We start from the raw sequence: 19459 nt of genomic DNA, 5'->3' as shown, positions 1-19459 counted from the left end.
TTGTTGTGAAGGGGTAAAACAATATGGTTGGTTGAGGATTAGATATGCGATAAAATAAAATAAATAAAATAGGGGAAAATCCTACTTAACAAATGATCAAATACAACTACCAATATATTAAGCAAAAGATACATTACATTATCCAACACATCACAAATGATATCAGTACTTTGGTCAAACCAGTGATAGTCAACACAGTAGTGTAGTAGTTCACTGTGCAGTCAGTGTACTGTACCTGTAGGACCTGTGATTCATATGATTGATACATAAAGGAGCATCATGCTAGCAGCTAGCATTAGCTACTGTAGATAAGGTAAGGTTATTACAGCTTGTTATCTGCCAGCCTGAGATACTATGTAACACAGGCAGTACAGTAGATTAGCAGCAGCGCTAAGATAGAGAGAGGGAGGGAGGGAGATGGGATGGGGAGAGACTGAAGGACAAAAACGTTGGCTTATCTACAGACAGAGAGAGCCAAACCACGCGGTGGGACGGAGGAAGAAGAGGAAGAGATTAGCACAGGACTTACATTGATTCCTTCCCAGGAAAACTCAGCACGCCCGTGCTAAGAGAGAGAGGAAGGGAGAGGAAGAAAGCCAGGAGAGATATAGGTATGTTTGTAGAGGAGCCGGGAAAGGGAATGCAACAGAGAGGGGATAGCATTAAAAGAAGAACACATACAACAACAACAACAACAACAACAACAACAAAACTGACAAATAAGGTGTGTAAAAGATACACAGGACGAAATCAGTCGTAGTAAAGAAGTAAAGATTTGGGTGGAGGGAGGAAGAGAAAGCGTCTGAGTAAAGAAGGTGGAATGCAAAAAGTGCAAGAGAGATTTGGACGAGGCGGGCGGGGAGGATTGAAATACCGATCAATTGAGGATAGAATAGAGATGAGAATTCACTGTCTGTGAGGGAATAGATTCTCTCATATCAGCTTGACCATACGCTTTGGAAACCAAAAGAGACAAAATACAGTTTTATTGCCAGTGATGTCAGTGTTAGTGTTTGTAGTGCTTCCCTAACAATAATAGGATACAACTCATTATTCATAATTGAATAATATCTTATAGTATTATAACACATCCTTATAAATAGGACAATACATTACATAAATGGTGCCCCTTGTGAGGAAAATTCCCTACATAAAATGGTGCCCCGTGTGAGGTCATTCTCCTACAATACTCTGAGTCGATATTCACTTCATAAGAACAAATTCCCCTTGACCACACCCACAAATTGGGGAAAACAAACATTATTTTCCATTGACCCCCATTGTAAAAGAGCCAACTTATACAGAAATAACAAAACATGCAGAAAAGCTAGCGTGTTGTTCAATGTACATGTAACCCGGTCAAAAATCCTGACCAACATGCTCCAACAGGGAAATAGAGCCTGCGAGAAGAGCCCTGTGGCTTCAGGCTATTTGGAGTGGGAGAGTGGGACATTTTGGTGACCTGGTGTCCAAGTAGGCTACACGTAGCTATGTGTGTCGAAAACATTTCATTAGACATGTTGTACTTTTCTTAAATGTAGTTTTGTAATTGGCTAAAACAAGCAGACAACAAGAAAACTGTGTTAGAAAAGGTCAAGTTTTTGCTGTGAGCCAATGGGGTAACCAAGGTAACCAAGGGTTGTTTTCCCACAAGGTGGGCGGGGCTGCGATGTTCTATCTAATACCGACTGGGAGTATACACTAGTCATAAAATTGTAGAATCTGACCCATCATCAGGCCTATCATACTCCAGTGTTGTGATAACAAGGAAAGGCTTGAGGTCAACTCTGACCTATTTGCCAGGGGCAACTGCAACTTCTGTGGGCAGTTAAGTGGCCCAACTGGAGAATGCCCATTGGCCATTGCATTTTGTCAGAAAGAACGAGGCTGGCCTTGGAAGATGTTGAGTACTGCAGCTTCTGTCTGCATCACACACAGCTGTCAAGGATGTGATGTCCAAGCATTGCATCAAGGGGTAGATGTCTTGTTGGATATAATGAGTATTGCTCAGTTCAACCTAGTTGAACAGACTAGATTTGAAGTTTACAGAAACATTTACAGGGGCCTGGTGTAACTTGTTGTTAGGAATACACACTACGTTCAAAATGTCCTTGTTTTCTAAAGAAAAGCTATTTTTTTGTCCATTAAAATAACATCAAATTGATCAGATACACAGTGTAGAGATTGTTAATGTTGTAAATGACTATTGTAGCTGGAAACGGCTGGTTTTTTATGGAATATCTACATAGGCGTACAGAGGCCCATTATCAGCAACCATCAGTCCTGTGTTCCAATGGCACATTGTGTTATCATTTTAAAAGGCTAATTGATCATTAGAAAACCCTTTTGCAATTATGTTAGCACAGCTGAAAACTGTTGTGCTGATTAAAGAAGCAATAAAACTGTCCTTCTTGAGACTTGTTGAGTGTCTGGAGCATCAGCAATTGTGGGTTCGATTACAGGATCAAAATGGCCAGAAACAAATAACTTTCTTCTGAAACTCATCAGTCTATTCTTGTTCTGAGAATCAACGTCAACAGTGAAGAGGCGACTCCGGGATGCTGACCTTCTAGGCAGAGTTTCAAAGAAAAAGCCATATCTCAGACTGGCCAATAAAAAGAAAAGATTAAGATGGGCAAAAGACACTGGACTTTTTCTTTGCAACTCTTCCTTAGGTCAGCATCCCAGAGTCGCCTCTTCACTGTTGACGTTGAGACTGGTGTTTTGCGGGTACTATTTAATGAAGCTGCCAGTTTAGGACCTGTGAGGCGTCTGTTTCTCAAACTAGACACTCTAATGTATTTGTCCTCTTGCTCAGTTGTGCACCAGGGCCTCCCACTCAGTTTCTTGGCAATTTCTCGCATGGAATAGCCTTCATTTCTCAGAACAAGAATAGACTGATGAGTTTCAGAAGAAAGTTATTTGTTTCTGGCCATTTTGATCCTGTAATCGAACCCACAATTGCTGATGCTCCAGATACTCAACTTGTAAAGGCCAGTTTTATTGCTTCTTCAATCAGCACAACAGTTTTCAGCTGTGCTAACATAATTGAAAAAGGGTTTTCTAATGATCAATTAGCCTTTTAAAATGATAAACTTGGATTAGCAAACACAACGTGCCATTGGAACACAGGACTGATGGTTGCTGATAATGGGCCTCTGTACGCCTATGTAGAAATTCCATTAAAAATCAGCCGTTCCCAGCTACAATAGCCATTTACAACATTAACAATGTCTACACTGTATTTCTGATCAATTTGATGTTATTTTAAAATTAAATTGCTTTTTTCTTTCGAAAACAAGGACATTTCTAAGTGACCCCAAACTTTTGAACGGTAGTGTATATTATGGAGACTGGTCTTGAGGAAGGCCTGAAATGTCGACGTCAAACAGCCTCCACTATATTGCCGTTTCTTGTTTGTCTCTATAGGAATATGTATTGCAACGGCAAGTGAATCTTGAATAGTAATACTTTCTTACAAATCACCTCATGAGTTGTCAGAGTGATTAAGCAAGCCCCATGAAGTCCAAGCTAGCAGCCCAGAGGATTTCTGCTTTAGTTGGGATGGATAAAAAGAATCCCACAAAATGTTGAATTATTCACCGAAAAAAGTGACTGTGGTCCGTGCTTCCTCTTTATTTATGAGGGCTTGCGGTGTGGGGGCATCACTAGAAATGATTTATCATGGTTAAAATGTGCATTAACAGGAAGGGAGAGGAAGAGCAGCAGTGTCCTTGGAACTTCTTCTTCCTAGCAACAGGCCTAGTGATTTCTGGGAACACTTTTGTCTCAATCGGCCAATCAGACATCAGTGGTCTTGTTGTTGCCATCAAGCTCTGGCCAGTCCAGAGGAGTGCGTACTGTCTCTCTAATCTTGTGTGTTACGAGGCTGCTGGCTGCATCTACCTCAGCTCAGCTGCCACTGCTGTGTTGACAGATTTCATAAAAATAGGTGGCCCCTGGCCAATCCATATCCATCCATCATATCCAGAAATGTATGGTGTAAAAAAAAGTTGCTTGTCAGACATCTAACAGAGATGTGGATGGGGGTCCCATAAAATTCAAATTTTCAAAGAGCATATTAAGTGTAGTAGAATATGCTTAAACATCTGTGGTGGTCTTGTTGGTTGTCATTGTGTAGGGTCTTTGTGCTGTTTGAAAATACCCCATTGTGTATTGCAATTCAGCCTTGTAGCCTCTTTAAAGAGAGAAAAACAAAACAGCAACAGTGGTAAAGGAGTAAGATGGATCATATGCTATGTCCCTGGAGTGGGAGATTACATATAGTACAGTAATGGTTTGGGCTCTCGAGACCTGCTCCAGTGGCCTTTGTGAGAAATTCAATACAGACCATCTCTGAGCAACATTGTATCATGGCACTCTCAGTATAGGAAGCAGTGTGAGCGAGTCAAGCTCAGTTTCACTACTAGATATGAGAAACCTTTTCCTCAATGGCCATCTTGGCTCAAGGATCCATTGGACATAAATAAGAAATTTACTCGAGGGTAGAGCTGGAATGGTATAAAATCCAGACAAATTATATTTCACTTCAGGGGGATAAAATGTACATTGAAATGTCATCCATACCTGTTCCTCATCTTTCCGTACAGGAACAGCATCCGCTGCTAGACAGATAGAAAAACAGATAGAAAAACATGAAGCCAACCTCATGCAACCTTTATTGAGTAGAGCTGACAGCACTCTCGAACATTTATGCTGACATTCACACAAAGCACTAACATTGTACTATTGTTTGCGCCAAATGTTAGCACATTAGAAAAAACTAGTATGTGTCATTATGGGCCAAGATCTTTAGATTCCTCTACTGATTATGTTCAAAAAGGCATTGAATGACAGCTTTGTATGGCCTATTTCAACTGCATGATCATTAGGATGCATTGATAGTAGGCCTACTAAATCATGCATTGAAATACATAATAAATGCTAATATGTTATGTTTTCATTATTATTAAACTATTAGTAAGGCATATTGTTTATTATACCCAAAATACAGAAAATATAGTAAAGTAATATTATATTGGCACATACTGTAAATTGACACTGCATTGTGTGCCCTCTTCTCCACACAGAAATAAGGTGAAAAAAGTCATTATTTTAATTCTAAATCCTTAAAACACTTGCCTGTAATGTTTTATATCCTAACATATCACTTTAATATTTTACCAGTTAAAGTGTCCTTTAAAAGGGCAACAAACATAAAGGAACAGTATCCATCATAAAAGGGGAGTTCTGAATTGAAACACATCTTCATGACTATCTAAGAGCCCCATCTAAATGTGAACACTTTTAACACTTGAAAGTGTCCTTTAAACAAGCAAATAAAACGGAAAGAAATAGATCCAACATAAAATAAAGTCTAATTGAGTTCTACAATCTGAATTGAAACACTTCTCTCTTTAACTACAGCTGAGTTGACACCCAGGGGAACCTGGAGGCCATTTTCCTCCATCAGACACTCACACACCAGAGACCTCTACAGCTGATGGAACTCCAAGATAACCGAGGAAAATGAGGGTGGGGAACAGGTAGTAGCGCTCGAAGAAAAAAAGAAAGAGGACATGGGAGAGAAAAAAATTACGAGGGTATACCGAGATGGGGCAGAGAAGAAAACAAACAAAAAAAGGGACAAAACTACGAGGAGGAGGGTGGGGCGTTCCAGTAGATCAATATTTTAATGGTATCAATTCAGTTTTATGGTAGGTTATCAGGCCTGCATCTTAACCAATGGAATGAGAAGGTGGTGAATGTTTTATTGTTGGTGTTAAAAGAATCTTCACATAGATTATTTTAACACCGAATTGTGAATTGTGTCCACAGTTGATTAGACTTATTTTTTTAAAATGCCACACCTCATGTGTAAGGTCCATCCACCTGTAAAACATGCAAATAGAAAACAGGCCCAAACACACTCATCTTAACCCCACACTTGTCTCCCTGGACTGTCAAGAGGTCTTCAATCTTCATAGGCATCACTGTCATCTAACAGCTTGGAGTAAACTAGACAGACATACCTCTTGACCTTATGGAGAACTAAGCCTCCACTTTGCTGTAGAAATTGTCTCGTTGTAGAGAATTTTCTTTCCCCGCATTCATTGATGAACAAAAACATCGGAGTCAGATATTGAACCTTTTAAGAGGAGAGGTAAGGCCTCAACCATCACAGGAGTCTTATGATACAATTGTACAATTACAAAGGTGGGGGAAAAGCCTTGTTCCGACCAATTGTGTGGGCTGGGGAAGGGTAGGTCTATGTTCACACAGTGGGCGAAATAGCAGGGGCTCGCCACTCGCGCTGCACCGAGCGAGTTCCTTAAGGGGCTTTAGCCTACTGTGACCAACCGAGCGGAAGTCAGAAGTCGCGAGGGCCGTCAAAGCAATAAGCGGGGGAAGGGAGCATCGTCGGACACTGCCGCGATCGCTCCTGACAGATCTCGTGGTTTGAAATGTTAGGGACCATCATCATCTGTCTTTTACGATCGCTTGGGGCCGAGTGGGGCGTCTTGGTGGTGACACACGGTGGGTGACGTGCGCCCTGACACTGATTCAGGGTGAAGGCCAAAGTCTGACTCACCTCAGCTCCAGTACCGGTGCCGAAGGCCGTTCTAGTGGGACAAGGTACTGAAAAAAATATTATTCTGAGCACATTTGCAGCTATTATCACGGTAAGGTATGGCCACGGTAAGACCAGGGCTTGAAACCAAAGTGACAACCTAGGGGAATTGATTTCGTAGCTTATATGAGGGGACTGTATTTGTGCACAGAACCGCTACATTGTTTTGATTAAAAAAAACTGTTGAGATACCACAAATACTGTCAACCTAATTTACAAAAGCATGGGATCCTAAATGCATACCCACTGGGCACAGGCGTCAATTCAACGTCTATTCCACGTTGGTTCAATGTATTTTCATTGAAATTACGTGAAAACAATGTTGATTCAACCAGTGTGTTCCTAGTGGGTAACTACTGGTTAAACAAAGAGTTCGATAACTATTCTAAACTATTAATGGTAGAAAAATCACTGGATATAAAGCTACCGTGAGCTCCCGAGTGGCGCAGCGGTCTAAGCCACTGCATCTCAGTGCTTGGGGCGTCACTACAGACCCCCTGGTTCGATTCCAGGCTGTATCACAACCAGCCGTGATTAGGAGTCCCATAGGGCGGCGCACAGCGTCGTCCGGGTTTGGCTGGTGTAGGCCGTCATTGTAAGTAAGAATTTGTTTTTAACTGACTTGCCTAGTTAAATAAAGGTAAAATAAAATAAAAAATAAATAAATACCAAAACAGCATGCTACTAATTAAAATGATATGTCTCAGAGATTAAGTTAACACTTAGCCACCCTAAGCCATTGATGCCCAGCTATAGCACAACCCATGCTTCTCTGTCTTCTTTTCTCCATTCCTCCTTTAGTCTTCTCACTCTTCCAAATTCCTTCCTCCCATTCTCTTCTCTCTCTGAGCCCCTCTCTCTCCCCTCTTTACCTATGCTCACTAGCAGTATTCCACACTAAAGGTCAGTAGCAGCTCAACCATGACCACCTGTCAAGCAAACTCCATCGACTAGTCACCTTGGCCCCATGTCCGTCACTTTGCGAGTCGTCAGTCAACTGACGTCATCAGCCGTGCGGTGTGTGAGACGCAGCGAGTGTGCTCCGCTCAGTACCGAGCATCCGTCAGTCAGTCTGTCAGCACTATTAATGAAATCAATATTGGGGGGCATTCCTGTGTAATGCAATATCTCAAAGACACTCAATAGAACAGAACAACAAACAAGATGAGCGGTGCTAAATAGTGCACAACAAGCTACAGCAGGACTCTGGCAGGTCAAGGCTTCAGCACACTGTTGAGTAGTGCGTTTTTTTTTTTTTTTATTGTTTTTTTTATTCATTTATTTAATATTTAATATTTTTTTAGTATACATATTTTCTTTTCTTTTTTTTTAGGGGGGGGGGGGGGGGGGGATGGATCAGCTTAATATTGCAGATAGATTGTATCTTCTATCAATGTAATTGTCTGCATCACTTCCAATCCCCCATGTTTTTTTAATTTTTTTATATATATATTCCCCTTTATTACTTTTCAACCCCACCATCCTTTCCCTACTTGGAGTAAATTAGTGAACAACAACGCCCAGGCCTCTACTTCCGGTCTATACTTACTATCTACACCTTATGGACAGAGTTAATTTTACAATAATTCTATATATATATATATATATATATATATTTTATTTTTATTTTTTTTTATATATTTTTTTTTTGCTCCTGAACTTCTTCTACTCTCAACCTCTCCGATTATTTTCATGATGTCCATCCGGTTTGCTTCTAAATGCAATATCTTTCTAACTGTGCTCTTTGAGTAGGGCGGCAGGTAGCTTAGTGGTTAAGAGCGTTGTGCCAGTAACCGAAAGGTCGCTGGTTCTAATCCCCGAGCCGACTAGGTGAAAAATCTGTCGATGTGCCCTTGAGCAAGGCACTTAACCCTAATTGCTCCTGTAAGTCGCTCTGGATAAGAGCGTCTGCTAAATGACAAAAATGTAAATGTAAATGAGTAGTGTGTTTGTTTATGGGAAATTGAAGGAGGCCTATGTAAGAAAGTGGCAGTTTCACCAATCACATGAACACACACTTTCAGTACAGATTTGAAACATAAATACTTTCAGTATACAGAAACATAAATACTTTCAGTATACAGAAACACAAACACCTTCAGTATACAGAAACATAAATACTTTCAGTTTACAGAAACATAAATACTTTCAGTATACAAAAACATAAATACTTTCAGTATACAGAAACATAAACACCTTCAGTATACAGAAACATAAATACTTTCAGTATACAAAAACATAAATACTTTCAGTATACAGAAACATAAACACTTTCAGTATACAAAAACATAAATACTTTCAGTATACAGAAAAATAAACATAAACAGACCCTTTCAGAGCAGTGCTTTGCTTCTCTCCTGATATATTCACGCTCATGTCATGACATGATCATTTCCATGTTCCAGTTGGTCTATTTACTAGTAGTTCAGTTTCACACTGTATAATTTACATTATAGTAATATAAATACACAAAACCTCTTTATTGGAGTTAATTGAACTTAATGGTACTATGAGTAGGCTTAGCTAATTCAGCTATTTCCCATTTTAGCATTACATTAGGCCTACTTTCATTATTTATTTTTAGAAATCCTTCTTGGAAACATACAGACCTGATATGGTACTTCAAAATATACAGTAACTCAGTTTTATACATAGTGTATGTTGTATATTGAACTATGCAGTGCATCATAGAGTTTCAACTAATTCATCAATATTTCCAATACATGATTTCACCCTTAAATCCAGGTCTCAACTCATTATTTTATTTACTGTAATGAACCATTACGGTGTTAAAAGGGTTACAACAAACAACAAAAATAAAAATTGCCTACATCCATTGGCTTTCAGTAATTGGACTGTTTTTGAAGAGTGAGGAGAAAACATGACATCAACGTCCAATATTGCCATTGCCACTGAGGCTTGCTAAATGTCTCACCACCCATGAAAGACAAATTAAGTAAATCACAGATATGTGACGGTTGAAGGGATATTTGGAAAAGGTCACAGGAAACATGTCATGGTTACACACAGAAAAACACTACATGGAATGAATGGTATTCCTCAATTTCTCAGCTGTATTTCTTATTACTTTCACTTCCACTGACCAATTCCTTTTAAGTTTAGGTGAAATTTAGAATCTCTCAAAAGCCATGGATACATTTATTTAATTAACAGCATTTTCGTTCATAGTTTATCTATTGTACAATTGAACGATAATCGAATAACATCAGCATAATCTGCCTCATAAGGCCTGTTACGAAGCATTATGATAAGTATGATAAGTGATATGCACATTTTCCTTGAATACAACCACAGAACAAACCAAGACAATATTGAATAAACACGGTTGTAGAGCTCTGTTTCGCCTGCCATAAAATAAAGGAGTCTTGGAATAAATACAGTCGGGTAACCATTCATCATAAACACCATCCATTGTGAACATAATGGAATACAATAACTAGGTCAGGCACTCTACACAATTCACCGGAAGAATACATCTGGCAAAACAGTAGAATACAGTAGAATCAGATCATGCTGTCTTGTTGGCATTGTGTGGTTACTCTGGGAAACATGGTTCCTCTGAATGTTTCCCAGAGGAGCTAAACACTGTGTAGGGATGTGCTGTTGACCCATATTTACTTTAAGCGTCTCCTCTCCACTCGCATCCATCAACCTCACTCCATATCAGATGCTATATATAGCAATATATGCTTATTATAACAATGCGCGCTCAGCAATGGGCTGTTGTTGTTTCTCACAAGAAATCAACCTCAGTTCACACATGATTTAAAATGGCCCATTGAATGTGATAAGATGCACTAACATGCCCATGTCTTGTTATTAGACAAAGCTGGTTGGCAGTTAGTATTATTAGTATCACTATAATAGTATTAAAGTATTATTCTATAATACACATTTTACAGCATTTTGCTGGAACCCATGTGTTTATTCTGCAGAGTCAAACCATGACAGAGAGAGAGAGAGAGAGAGAGAGAGAGAGAGAGATTGTGAAACTACTTCTTCATCAATCTTGAGTGATTTTGTCTTTGTTTGTAGTGACTTTACATTGACTTTTGTATTAAAACATATTGTAGAGTGTAGAGACCCAGTTAGAGGGAAAACTCTAGTGTTTTTTACTGCTCCAAATGCTACATCCACACTAACACCTTCCCTAGCTTGTTTTCAGACACTCACACATTTCACACACTAATTTGTCTCTAAAACGCCAGGCTGGCTTTCATTACCACGCTCAAAACACATGCTACACATCTACAAGCTCAATGACAATCAAAGGTCAAATTTTCTGCCATCCATTTATTTATTTAATTCATCTCTGACCGGGAGCCTCCACATTTGTTTTCATAAAGGTACTGACAAGGCTTGATGAAGTGTTTAATAAAAGAGGGCAATCACTCTCCATTATGTATGCTCCAAACAAACGACACACCACGCTTCAATTAATCTCCGTTACACTATCTACAGTATAACACACCACATAATATCCAATCCCATGGGAGCCGGATCGATTTCAATGAAATCATCCACTGCCTATGTCACAGCCGTGTGGACCGTACGAGTTCCACAGACCAGTCTACAGTACGCTCCATGATACCATTAGCACTGAGGCTCCTTTGAGCCATACACCTCAATGTAGTTACGCCGGCTGTATTAACCACTGGCAGCGTTGACTTTGCTCAATTGACCTACATGTGCAGCGCATCCAGGCTCACACCTGGGTTAGTCGCGATCGGTTATGACTCATCCAATGCGGGTCATAGTCCAGCCGAGTTTGTGTGTGTGTCTCCATTTTATACCTTCTAACCTGAAATGCACTGCTGCACGCATGCTTCAATTGATTACCCGCCGGCATGACGCACTCCAACGGAGGAGAGGGGAGCATTTACGATTTTCTCAGACACAGCAAGCGGTTACCTTAGCTCTAAGTCAAGGCAGGAGGGCGGTTAAACAAGAGGGAGTGCACACACACACACACACACACACTCACACAGTCAAACTAACAGTCCATTTCCTCATGACCATCCCTTCATCCATCCATCTCTCCCTTCATCCATCCATCTCTCCCTTCATCCATCCATCTCTCCCTTCATCCATCCATCTCTCCCTCCCTCCGATCCCTTCATCCATAAAGAAATTCTGAGATCTGCTCTCTTTCTCTCTGCTTCGCTCTTTGGCTTTTTTCTCTCCATCATTATTTATATGTGCAACAGTATACCATGCAGAGACACTGCTAACAGGATTTCACATCATTCCTTTCTTTGTTTCTCCCCCCCCCCCTCTCTCTCTCTCCCCTCTCTGACTTTCTCTCCTTTCATCTGTCTCCCCTGAGATCATTGTAAACAACCTCTACGTCATATTTCAGTCTCTCTATCTCCTCAGAACCCTCTGTATCTCTCTCTCTCTCTCTCTCACACACACACACACACATGCACCTATCGCCATGCGCACATGGTCGTACAGCCCATCAGGCATATGCATTTGAAATGTCAACCGAGTCAGCCCGTATTCCAGTCCACTACAAATCGCCTCACGTCCTGCCTTCACATCCTCTGTCACTTCCTCTGTTCTCCCTATTCCCAGCATTCACCATGCAAAAGAAAAACATCTCCTGTCTGTCTAGCCTCAGTCGTACGCTGCCGAGCCCCATTAACCAACACGTCTCCATAGAAACGTACTTACGGCTTCAGATGAGAAATTCAGAGTCCCCCCCAAAGTCCCCCTCCCCCACTCCCACCCTCCTCCATCTCTCTCGTCACTGGGGAAAAAGCAGAAGGGGAAAAAGATGGGGTCTGCTTACTGATGGTCCGGGAGCCGATGCAGCCCATGGTATCTCTCTCACAGAGGCCCTGGAAGCAGCAAGCGAGGAAGCGCCACCCTTTCACCAGGCATTCTCTCCACTCCTCTTCTCTCCTCGCGTCTCGTTCGGTATGTGTGTGTGTGTGCGTGTGTGCACGTCTCTCTCTCTCTCTCTCTCTCTCTCTCTCACTCTCTCTCTCTCTCTCTCTCTCTGCTCTGCCTTTCTCTCGTGCAATCCCTCTCTCCCTCTCCTTACCTTCGTCAAACACACTGGCACACACACAGAGACACAGCTAGAGTGCAGTGTTGCGATACTGGAGCATCCCAGTTAGTCAGTCAGTAAGTCAACGTGTCTGAGAGCAAGGGAGGATGGAAGGAAAGACCTGACATCATTGAAATAATGACAAGCAAGTATTAGCTACTTCATTGTCATTAATATCCCAACTCTGCAAATTATTCAAGTATAACTAATTTAGCAGAAATATTGACCTATTCTATGAACTGGAAATATGCTCTGCATCTTCTGATGGTGTGATAAATGTGTCTAGTATGTCTCTAATCCCCTACCTCTCCCTCTTTCTCTCTCTCTGACAATGCAGTACAGCTCTTTTCCTCTCCTTCTGCCCCTCCTTCCTTCTGTCTCTCTTCATCTTACTCACACAATATACATATAAACACAGACAGTGATTCAATTGTGAGGAGGCGAGGCAGGAGGACAATGGAAGGGTGCTTAAGCTCTCTGACTCTCTCCTACTCCCTCAGTGACTGCTTTTATGCTCAGAGTCAAATCTCACACATTGAATACTGGCTTTTCCCCTATGGAGCTCAATGCTTTGACAGTATTGGCCGTAGAATTCGGTTGTGTTGAATGTCATAAAACATGTGTTTAAAATAGGCAAATATCTGTTGGTTAATATGGAATAGACTAGAATAACTAGAATATTAACGTATGGGTAAGTATTGGCTGAATAAGGGGAGAAAGAGTGAAATTATTTATTTAACATATTCATCTTACACAGATGAGAGAGAGATGAGATGAGAGAGAGAGAGACAGATGGAGAGAAAGAGAGGGGGAGCTGAGGAGGAAGGAGTGAAGGGGGGAACGCTTTGAGTCATGTTAAGGAGGGGTGAGGCTGAGATGCACAAATTAGTATTCTAGGAGGGAGGGGGAGGGAGGAGGAGGGAGGGAGGAGGAGGGGTGACAGAGGAGGAAGGGGGAAAGGGAGACAGAGGCAGGGAGGGATGCTCGTGGGTCTGCATACAGAAAAAAACATACAGCCATGTTTCTATGTATGGCTCTGTGTGTATGTGTGTGTGTGTGTGTGTGCGTTTGTGTGGCTGGCTGGCTGGCTGGCTCGCTGGTTGCTAGCTGGCTGGCTATGGGTCATTCCATGTATTTGGTTTGTACTTGTGTGTCCGTGTGTGTCCATATGTGTCTGCATATTTGTCCATGCACATCATGTCTGCATATTTATCTATGCACATGCATGCATCACATGTGTGTGTACTCATTACTTCATCACTGAAGCAGGTTAAGGGTCATAGAGAGGTGATCACAAAGAGACATGCCAAGAGAAGGGGCTGATGGATAATCCTATTCTTGGCAATGAGTTGGTCTATCACATGCTGAGTCTCATGGAAGGACACTACTTAGATATTCACTTTGACCTCACTGGTGCCTGAACTATAGTTGAGAGCGAGAGAGAGTTCTAGCTAGGTGGCTAACGTTAGCTAGGCTAGGGGTTAAGGTTAGGGTTAAGGTTACGGTTAGGGGAAGGGTTAGCTAAAAGGGTTAGGGTTAGGGGAAGGGTTAGCTAACATGCTAAGTAGATGCTAAAAAGTAGCTAAAAATTAGTAAATTGTTGAAAAGTTGATAATTAGCTAAAATGCTAAAGTTGTCTGTGATGAGATTCAAACTCGCAACCACCAACCACCCTAATTTATTTTTTGCCTTAAGTAACCATTTGTCTTATGTGGTCCTCTGTAGCTCAGCTGGTAGAGCATGGCGCTTGTAACGCCAAGGTAGTGGGTTCGATCCCCGGGACCACCCATACACAAAAAAAAATGTATGCACGCATGACTGTAAGTCGCTTTGGATAAAAGCGTCTGCTAAATGGCATATTATTATTATTATTATTAACCGTACCAAACATAACATGTCATACTCATTTGAGTGTCCCGGATTTACGTCTAGTCTGAGACCAAGCTGCCCACACACATACTGATATAAAGCCCACAAAAGGCTTATCAGGTTCTAAAGCTTACAGCAAAAACAAATAATGAACAGTCCCACACTCGCGACTTCAGCTTTAATCAATAGGCTCACTTCACCTCCACACAGCCGAAGGTAAAGCATCTGATCTCTGCTGCTCTCTCCCAGGGAAGAGAACTCAGAGACTCTGAGGCTGCGTCCCAAATGGCAATCCAATTCCCTATGGGCCCTGGTCAAAAGTAAAGCTTTAGGAACACTTTCTTAATCCTCCCACTACGCATCATCATTAAAAAACACATTATGTCTCTCCAATGTATTGTAGATTGGAGCTTTGTTATAAGGGCGTCTCTTCCTCGATGACAGAAATGAATGTGATTGGTTAAATTCAGTGCAAATAATGTGATTGGTTAAGTTTAGGCAAGGAATTACAATTGGTTGAGTTTAGGGTTAGTGGTGGTTTAAATTTGCGTAAGTTTGTCATGCATGGCCTTCCAAGCCTCTCTGAGGTCCAAAACTAACTTAATTAATCTGGCGTTGGTAGATGGTGGTAGCGAAATTATGATTGTTCCATTTCCCTCAATGACCATATGTTTGCGGTTTCAGAATTATTTACATTATTCTTATTTCTCTCACACACAGTCATGTTCTTCCCAGACCTGGGTTCAAATACTATTCGAAATCGCCAAATCAATTTTTCTTACCCTTGTTTCACCATCTGGTTGTTCGAGCTGCCCTGATGCATCAACAAAAATAAATACATTTTTCACATAGCATCAGCCCATCAGAAATCAACCGTATGCATGATCGCTCAAAGCATACGGTACTATACATTTCACTATAAGAATAATAGCTCTAAAGAGTCATTCGCACAACTGCCACAGACAGTGTAATAGCCGTAGTGACACTTCAGGTGTTGTGTTGAATACAAGCCCCATGGAACAGTGCACATCTAGAATGAATGTGGTGGCCTTGCCGCTGTTGACAGCCCACTAATCCAAACAGAGAGCACCATTTGGGGCCCCCACCTGTACCGGTTTGTTGCCCTTGGCGACGATCGATTCTTTAGGTGGAATAGGAGCAATTCAGCAGGGTTTTATTTACTCACCGGCTTATTGGCTCGGCAGATGCCGTCACTCATGGCGACTGATATAGACGACTGTGGTTTCATTAGGACACATAAACTGACTCAACCCATTTGGTTAAGCATATTGGGTTAACTGCCTCTCATGGAGATGTCAGTATTTTGCTACCCTGAGATGGAGCTAGCAACCATCTGGTTTAAACTGGTTTCTCAGCTTTGCAACATTTTGAAACCAGTGAGCAATGCGCACTGCCACTTTAGTCTGCTTATTGTGACTTTGTTGTCTGACTGTATCATACCTCCACTGCAAGCATCCACCTTATCGTCAGCACTAGGATTGTTTATTAGAAAATGTGTATTTAAGATGTTGTATTGTGTTGTTTGCTGATTCTAAATAAGAAATTGTCAATTGTAACCCTTCGCTGTTATTCATACTAAATAATGCTCCCAATTGAAAATAAAAATCACTCTCTCTTTCCCCAACAAGGAAGAAGTAAAAGACTGTTACTGTATAACATGTAAAACTGCAACAATGCCCCTATAAATGCATAAGTTGGTATATAGTTTAACTTTTGGGCTAAGGTCATGTTATTCTGGTAGGAAATACAATACTATAGTAACTGAAAATGCCTCGAAAACCACATTCCAAAGGCATTTGGGTCTCCTGAGGGTAGGTCTTCATCCTGGTCAGTTACGGGATTGTCGTGTTCAAGGCTGAGGAGAGAGACGACGTAGAGGAACACAAACTAGGTACAAACGTTTCTCTCTCAGATGGTTCTGAGGTCTGCAGCTCTGATTATTTGTGCTGGGACTGATAAGCAGTTAGGTGTGCTGTATTGGGTTCTGCTCTTAATCTATTGTAGAGATGGCAGGTGGGGCTGGTGGGCATCATATCATTGGCGGATCATTTAAGGACGTAGCGCATTCACCATCTCAGAGTGTTGGTTATGTCAATGTTTTTGAAGGACACTGCTTAGAAACGCCTGAAATGGTCTCTGCCTAGGGCTTCATATTACTATGTCCGCCCCTGAGTGAATGTTATATAAATGTACTATTCAACTCAGCCTTTACTGAACCTGTTTAAGGATTGACAGCAACCTGAATCTATGGGCTCAAATGACAACAAAACATAAACAACGGCGTAAAATCATAATATTTTGGGTTACGATGGGGTTAGACAGTTGTACTTACCAAGCTCATGAGGCATTTATAAGTTATAATGTTTAAGAATCAGTATACAGTATACACTACATGACCAAAAGTATGTGGACACCTTCTCGTCAAACATCTCATTCCAAAATCATGGAGTTGGTCCCCCCTTTGCTTCTATTTCCACTAGATGTTGGAACATTGCTGCAGGGACTTGCTTCCATTCAGCCACAAGAGCATTAGTAAGGTCAGGCACTGATGTTGGGCAATTGGGCCTGGCTCGCAGTTGATGTTCCAATTCATCCCAAAGGTGTTCGATGGGGTTGGGGTTGAGGTCAGGGTTCTGTGCAGGCCAGTCAAGTTCTTCCACACCGATCACGACAAACCATTTTCTGTATGGACCTCGCTTTGTGCACAGGGGCAATGTCATGCTTAAACAGGAAAGGGTCTTCCCCAAACTGTTACAAGCACAGAGTCATCTATATTTTATATATATTTTTTAGCAGAGGCTCTTATCCAGAGCAACATACAGTAGTGAGTTCATAAATTTTCTCGTACTGGTCCCCCGTGGGAATCAAACCCACAACCCTGGCATTGCAAGTGCCATGCTCTACCAACTGAGCCACACAATGTCATTGTATGCTGTAGCGTTAAAATGTCCCTTCACTGGAACTAAGGTGCCTAGCCCGCACCATGAAAATCAGCCCCAGACTAGGGTTGTTGCAGTGACCATATTACCACCACACCAGCAGTCATGAGTCATGACCGCAGTCAAATTCTATGTGACAGTGGAGTTATGGTAATCTCCTTTTATGCACTCTGGACATCCATTAATAGTACCCAACTCGCTAAAGACCTGATGATCTCATCAGGTCACAAATGGCCTGGTACTCAGGGCTCTATTGTCCCTCTAACCACTCTGACATCGATGCAAATGCAATGGAAAATCACATCAAACACTTATCATCAAAACAGTATGTGCTTTTAAAACTCACCTCATTGTGATTGATTAATTTGAAGAAAGATGTTCAACAATAGGTTGAAACTGAGTGGAAAACATGGTTATTGTGGATGTTGTTTCAAAGCCTAACACAATGAAATGGTCAGGGCATTCTAAGATGATGATTAATTCAAAACACCCATATGTATATTAGAGCTTATGTATGCATAAGCATAGGCCTATATATGAATGAGCCCATGGCCGATTAAAAAATAAAAATAAAATAATGATTGTGCCTTTATACAATACATAGCCTACCGCATATTACACATGGCAGAAAAACATGAACAATATATACTGATTTAAGATATCTTTGGTACACAATTGGTGTAGCCTAAATTAAACAAATTCAGATTTAGCCCAAAATTATAGTACATTTGTTTTTGAATAGCCTAGTAATAGTGGCCTCCATTAGCTATTCCAGTGCACGGATGACATGTCTTTTTTTTTGTCTTGCCCCATTCTAAATTGGGCCATTCTAAATTGAAACACATTTTCCATAGTAGTAAAGACGAGATTCCATTGAGAATAGTCTGATGGGTGAAAATATGATCACTTGATGAGAACACAGCGTGTGCAGCCTGAGGCAAGGAACAGAGCGCAAGCTTTTTTTGCGACATTTTCAAATCATCAATAGCCTATAGTTGCATCACACAGCCCATATATCTTTTGATTTCTAAGCCATTCTAAGGTTTGTATCATTCATAACTAAAGTTGCCAAATAACTCTAAATGTAGCGTATAGGACATGATCCATTTTATGCTCAACATGGCCACTTCATATGCGCGCACTCGTTTCGGAATGGGAAAAAAATCCATAATATTTTATTCAACTAAATTCAATTATATTATTCTTACTATAAAATCATATAATATAAAATAATGGCACGGTACTTATAAACATATATTGTCTGCTAAATTAACAAGGTAACATACAGTAGGTCAACTCATATTCTGATCTTCTGAAATACATTTTCTTCATATCCAAATGTTTCTTTAGACCTGCCTAAAATAAATAATGCATTTTTTGTGATGGTGTATATTCAATTGATTTTAAATGTAGATGTTCCAAAGCATCAGAAGCTTGTATGGATGGAGCCTGGAGATGCTAAACTTGTTTATGTTAATTAACGGTCAATTACCGTGAGACAATAATGGGCTGACAAAATTTCATGACCACCACAGCCCTACCCCAGACCATTATTCCTCCTCCACCAAACTTTACAGTTGGCACTATGCATTCAGACAGGTAGCGTTCTCCTGGCATTCGCCAAACCCAGATTTGTCCATATGGTGAAGCATGATTCATCACTCCAGAAAACTTGTTTCCACTGCTCCAGAGTCCAATAGCAGCGAGCTTTACACCACTCCAGCAAATGCTTGGCATTGCGCATGGTGGTCTTAGACTTGTGCGTGGCTGCTCGTCCATGGAAACCCATTTCATGAAGTTCCCGACAAACAGTTATTGTGCTGAGGTTGCTTCCAGAGGCAGTTTGGAACTTGGTAGTGAGTGTTGCAAACGGGGACAGACGACTTGTAACCGCTACAGGCTTCAGCACTTGGTGGTCCCTTT

The sequence above is a fragment of the Coregonus lavaretus genome, assembly GCF_964263955.1.
Source record: "Coregonus lavaretus genome assembly, chromosome: 3".
Classification (NCBI taxonomy): domain Eukaryota; kingdom Metazoa; phylum Chordata; class Actinopteri; order Salmoniformes; family Salmonidae; genus Coregonus; species Coregonus lavaretus.
This window is presented reverse-complemented; position numbering follows the sequence as displayed.